This window comes from Rutidosis leptorrhynchoides, chromosome 11 (assembly GCF_046630445.1).
Source record: "Rutidosis leptorrhynchoides isolate AG116_Rl617_1_P2 chromosome 11, CSIRO_AGI_Rlap_v1, whole genome shotgun sequence".
Classification (NCBI taxonomy): domain Eukaryota; kingdom Viridiplantae; phylum Streptophyta; class Magnoliopsida; order Asterales; family Asteraceae; genus Rutidosis; species Rutidosis leptorrhynchoides.
The window spans coordinates 238,564,334-238,571,562 of NC_092343.1; positions in this window are offsets into that span (position 1 = coordinate 238,564,334).

Below are 7,229 nucleotides of genomic sequence, written 5' to 3' on the forward strand. Positions count from 1 at the left end.
GAAGTTTTCGAAAAACACCCTGAACTGTGAAGTAGTTCTTGGAATGCTGATGAAGCAGCAAAAATCATAAACGACTTTAACAGTCAAAAGTTTGATGATAAAGAATAGTAAGGTGGTAAAGCTGAGAAAAAGAGAAGGTTTGGAACTGGAAAACGGATTGAGCAAAGTATGAAGGAAGCCATGAACAAATCATGAAAACAGAACCTGTCTTCAAAGGATCCAAATGATCCAGTGCCTGCTGAAACCGTTAGTAAGAACTCTACTCATTATTCTAAACTTTTCAAGATGATATTCTTCATCATCATCTTATCTTAAATATTATAAGATATCTTCATATCTTTCGTTATATATATTCTCCATATTTTTGGAGATATTTTCACAACTAATCATATCTGCGATCATTTATCTCTCCGTAATATCTGCGTTACAATATAAAAGAAGCTGTGTTAGTTTCTAAATTCTGAAACCTTCAAGTTTAAAATAGGAATGTTTTGAAGTAGTGTTGGGAATTGATGCATAAATTAGTATAATATAATGAAACTTGATCAACTTCATTATACTACAGTAAGTCATGTTAAGTTTCTAATGGAATGTGATGATTCACAGTACCATCATCATGTGCCATGTTACACAGCTCTTACATTCTATTCAATCTTCAAACATATTAGAACATATCACCCTGATAGATCTAATTTTCCAAAATATTTTGGTAATTTGACAAATCAAAATCATGCCATTACCATTTCTTTTTGAGAACATTAGCTATGTTTATTCCAAATCTTATTACGGACCATTGCTCGCTTGGTTTGAGGACGGGAAGAAGAAACGAAGGGACAAAAGCCCCGCAATAGAAATTGGGGTAAAAATCACAGCAAATAGGAGGAGATATTAACTGTGGATGACAATGATTATATAAGACAGAAGCAGGAGCATCAAAGTATAAGGGAAGATATAAAACCCAACAACCACCCAGAAACTACAAACCGTGTATATCAATACGTATTGCAACGTAAAGACACGGGAGAATTAAAAATATTATAATTCCAAGGAAAGGATAAAAGAGAATAGATTCTTCTGGCGATAGATGAAAGAGAAGAATAAAAGATATTAAGGTTAGAACTATAACAAGGATTAGAATGGGATGGAGCATAGTGATGAATGTCTTAAAGTAGGAATAAAGAGAGAGAATAGAAGATGTGGGATATGGAAATAAGGAAACGAAAGGGGTAGACTTATAGTGGAAGATCTGACAGAGAAATCAAAACAGATTGCCATATTAAATTAAAGAAGATTCTGATCCCTAAAGAGCCAGATCTTGTTACATAAGATTTTCTTTAAATCCCTTAAAATTCTGGAAGTCAATCCTAATCATGTCATCGGTTAAAACAATTCCATATTCACTCATTTCATTCTTTTGTGATAGCTTCACTCGTACGCTTCACATAATCGAACCGTTTTATCTAAATCTCTCAATAATGATAAAACTTCATTATTACCTCATATTCGTCATGAAAACATTCTTATTGTTATTTATGACAACCTCTATCAAATTTCGGGGACGAAATTTCTTTAACGGGTGGGTACTGTAACGACCCGGAAATTTCCGATCAAATTTAAACCTTAAACTCTACATGTTTCCGATACGATAAGCACTGTACACTTTTTCGATCGTTCTATACTTATAAGATTAATATTTACATAAATTAAACCTTACCAACATGATAAGCAATCCAAATTGTTGAGACTTATGTTTTTGAAAAGAGTTTTACACAACGTTTGACCGTCTAGTTTGACCGATGATATCACGAACTATATAACATATGATAATTATACGTTTGTGTATATATATGTATATATACATATTTAACATGATCTAAGGATGTTTTAATATCTCATTTTGTATTAATAACAATAAGTTATAAGTATATTTTGAAACTACTAACTTAAGTTTTCAAAACGATAATTATACGTAACGTTATTTGACATAAATACTTATGACCTATAATGTTTATACATATATCATATAAGTAATGTATTTAATCACTTTTAAGGACTTAAATACATAAAACCATATAAGTATATTCACAAAAGATAGCTATATTTGAATTCTCATTCCATTTTTCACAAGATTTCTATACGTATATCTAGAGTATATGTACTCGTATCATACCTAGCTTCTATATGTATTTACTATTAGTATATACACATCAAATCACCACCAACCAGCCCTTGTTCATGCCTTATGTATAAGGTAACTACCTTGTTCATGCCCTAGGTATAAGGTAATTACAATTTGGAAGTATGTTGACTAATTTCACAAAATAACAACATAAAATTTTGTTCTTGTCTCCCATTTTCACCACCATAAATACATGCATCCATTTTCAATTTTTGGAACATTATTTCTCTAGCTAAACACACACACTTACTAGTCTCATGTCTCTCTAAAAACTCCAGCAAAAATCCTCTCAAGAATCACCTTAAACACCACCATAAAAAGATCAAACAAAAACACTACAAAAATACAACTTTCATTTCAAGTTCATGTCTTAAGTTGCTTCCAATCTTTCATCCACTTCCATCACCCTTTTGGATCTAGATTTTTACTCCTCTTTTACAGCAATCTTGTCCAAGTAACTTGAGGTAGTAACCTTGTTTCTAACCTTATTCGATTCATATATATATAGCTATCTTATTTTGTGGTATACAATTTTAACAACAAGAACATAGTTTGAATGATTTCAAACTTGTTTGCAAACTAAATAGATCCTTCTAACTTAACTTTTAAAATACTTCAAGACCTGTAATATATCATAAATATATGCTAACTTAACAAGGTAAAACTTGGTTTTTCAAAGAATACCTTAAAAACTGTTTTTACGACGTCGGCGTGCAACCGGGGGCTGTTTTGGGTTGGATAATTAAAAACCATCTTAAACTTTGAATTGGAGGTTTATTTTCTGGAAAAATGATTTTTACTATAAATATGTTAACACATAAAAATTTCATGATTTAATTCAAAGTATAAGTATTTTTAGAAAAATGGTCATTAAATGATATTTTTGTAACAAAATTGTTTAACTTCATAAGTTTCACTAAAGTTTCACCTATGCCGTATGATTTTGAATACAAACCAAGGTATTTACAGTTCATGGTCTTAAAGAGGGACTCGATCCAAGGGAGTGGCAATTTGAATCAACGAAAACGGAGTTGTAACGAAGAAACTATGACCGAAACAAAATTGGTTATCCAAGACTAGTTTAGCTACGTGATTAATTGGAAAAAAATTAAATAAATCACATCTTTATAAGATAACATGATATTTTATATATATGTACTTATAATTCAGTTTTATATGGTTCAGGATCACCCGTAAACAACACGAGAAGATTAATCATAAGATCCCATGTTTGTACGCAACACGTCATTTGACAACACCGGTACTTTATGTACGCAACACGTCATTTGACAACACCGGTACCGTGGGTCAAGATTAATCTCGACCAATACATATACGATGAGGGTTTTATTTATTTCATCGGGGGTTTATTAAACACTTAAAAATGAACCATTAAAATTTAATTACTAACATCGGACTGCTAACTACGGACTAAGGAATTATTCAAAGTATTAAAAGTATTATAAGTATATATATGTGACGATTGTTTAAAAATGAAAATATATTGATATATTATATATGGATAGGTTCGTGATATCAACCGGAAGACCAAGTCAAAATATATATATATCTTCAAGACGAAAGTGAGTATATAGTCCCTTTTAAACTTTAAATATTTTGGGCTGAGAATACATGCGCTGTTTTTATAAATGATTTACGTTATGGACACAAGTAACTGAAAAATATATTCTACGTTGAGTTGTACCACTGGCATACTTCCCTGTAGCTTGGTAACTAATATTTACAGCGGTATTGTAAACGCGAATCCTGTTGATAGATCTATCGGGCCTGACAACCCCAACCGGACTGGACGACCAGTATTCAACGGTTGCACAGTACTTCGTTTCGTGACTACACTTTAGTACAGTGTAGTAAGATTTCATATTAAAGGGAATATGCGACGTGATTAATTGTTAAGTATGGTTACCAAGTGCTCAACCACTTAGAATATTTTTGTTAAACTGTTTATATACGAAATCTTGTGGTCTATATATATATTGCTGCCGGCACTAAACCTATATCTCACCAACTTTATGTTGACGTTTTAAAGCATGTTATTCTCAGGTACGAATTAAGTCTTCCGCTGTGCATTTGCTCATATTAAGGATACTAGTTGGGACCATTTAGGCAATGATACAAGAACGTTGCATTCGAGTCATTGAAGATCATTAAAGACTATTATTAAGTAAATGACAGATTAGGTCATTTGGATATTGTGAAATGTTAGACGAACATATCAATTTTTGATGTAAAGATAGATTGTCCTTTAAGTATAAATGCAACGTTTGTAAAGTGTATCATATAGAGGTCAAGTACCTCGCGATGTTATCAACTGTTGTAACTCGTTTGTAATCAAAATGGACATCGTCCGGATGATTAGTTTCGGATTCTTACATTTTGACACACAGACACGGTCGAAGTCCAGACTCATTAATGCATCCTAACAGCTATCCGTAAGACACACTAATGCAATACCTGGTTCGCTAAGACCACCGCTCTGAAACCACCTGTAATACCCCGACCAAATCCATATGGACGAGAACATTACATATGATTACATCACGAGGTATTTGACCTCTATATGATACATTTTACAAACGTTGCAATGGTTTTCAAAAGACAACCTTTCATTACATCAAAAGTTGACAGGTATGTATACCATTTCAGAATATCCAAACTATAAATGACCTCATCCGTCAATTACTAAATAATAATCTTTAATGAACTTCAATAACTCGAATGCAACGTCTTTTGAAATATGTCATGAATGACTCCAAGTAATATCCTTAAAATGAGCTAATGCACAGCAGAAGATTTCTTTCAAACCTGAGAATAAACATGCTTTCAAGTGTCAACCACAAGGTTGGTGAGTTCATTAGTTTATCATAAACATTTCATTTTCATCTTTTAATAGACCACAAGATTTCATTTTTCATTCCATAAATATCAATCTCATAGCAGGCATTTCGCATCGTACTAGAGATAAAAATCATTCATATGGTGAACACCTGGTAACCGACCTTAACAAGATGCATATAGAATATCCCCAATCATTCCGGAACTACCTCGGACCTGATTAAAATCGAAGTACTAAAACATCCGGTACTTTGGATGGGGCTCGTTGGGCCCGATAGATCTATCTTTAGGATTCGCGTCAATTAGGGTGTACGTTCCCTAATTCTTAGGCTACCAAGCTAAAAGGGGTGATATCCAAATTCGATCATTCAACCATAGAAAGTAGTTCGATTACTTGTGTCTATTTCGTAAAACAGTTATAAAAGTTGCGCATGTATTCTCAGCCCAAAAATGTAAAAGGGAAAAAAAGGCAAATGAAACTCACCATACTGTATTTTGTAGTAAAAATACATATAACATCATTGAACAAGTGTAAGGTTGGCCTTGGATTCACGAACCTAAATTATTCATTTATATTTATGTATCTGTCAATATTTGTCTAATACATTAAGTTAAGTCATAGTGTATCACAATCCTAATGCTCGAGTCTAATACGCACAAGTTAACAAAGTTCATTTTGACTTAAAATGATTTCTCAAAATTTTATATATATGATTATTATATAGTTTCAGTATCGTCGTTTGAATATTTAAACGATTTGTTAAAGTATATAATTCACTTTCTAATAAGTAAAGCTTTATTTAAAATATACCTTTTATATATCTTAAGTAGTAAATTTGTAAAGTTCCTTATCGTAAAATAATATAATAAATGTAATTATATTATTCGTATATTTGTTTGATAAAAATAACCTTGATAATAATAATAAGTAAAAGTTGTATTTATTTTGTAATAAAAATTATTATTTATTCTATTTATCAAGATATCAATGTTTTTATTTACTAAAATTAATATTATGATAAAACGATAATTCTGATTATAATAACATTAATATTTACAATACTTTAATATTAGCTTTAAAATACTAATTTTATTTAAAATTGATAATAATAATAATAACAATTTTTAATGATAATACTAATGATATCAATAATGGTAATAATAATAATCATAAAAATAATAATTTGATAAAAAACTATAACGACGATAATAACGACGATAATAATAATCATTTTTAATAATATCATCAAAAATTCAATTGACTATAGCTTCTAATCCGTTTGTCGAAATCATTCGACATCTAAAGGAAAAGTTCTTAATTTTTCGTTAGCTTTCCAACGATATACATATCTTATACCTTAGCTCGTCCCTAGTATAACAACTTTTAAGATTCAACGTAGTCTATCTAGGGGCAATATCAAAAATACTAGCATGCATAATCCTAATACTCGAGCACTTAGTCAAGGATACACTATTGATAAATAAAAGTTAAGTTATGAGTGCTCACGTATCAATATTGAGGTTCAATATTGCAGGAAAGGTACGTAAACGCAACGGAGATGATAAACACTAATTTGACCTCATGAGCATACCCCCGAACATTACCTATAACCTCCAAAGCTATAACCCATAATTTCCTTCGCCATATCCTACTCACAAGACTCACTTTGAAATCACACGGGCAGGACCTCGTCGTAGTCTTTTATGTATATATAGTAATAATAACACTCTTACTAATACTAATAATAATAATAAAGGAGTTAATATTAATCATCCTAATATTAATAATAATAATAATATAAATAAATATATGTATGTGTATGTGCGTGCGATGAAATGAAAATGAATCAGAATGAGAACGATCGAGTTTTTAAAGCAATTGGACTTGTCCCAGGCAGCCATGCGACTCGCATGGTTTTGTGCCTTGGGCCATGCGACTCGCATGGTGTCCCTGGCCAGCTCACATTGCTCCAATAATGGTTGCCGACACTCGTATTATATTTATTTAATATTTATTTAATTAATTTATATAATTATTTATATATTATATTATATTTACACTCATGGTAGAAATATAATTTTTACAAAAATGATACGTACGTACGTTGTCACTCAACTAAAGTCCCGATTCCGGTTTTTTTTCAAACGAAGTTTCGTACGTTTAGAAAACTAATCTTTTATATTTTGTATATCG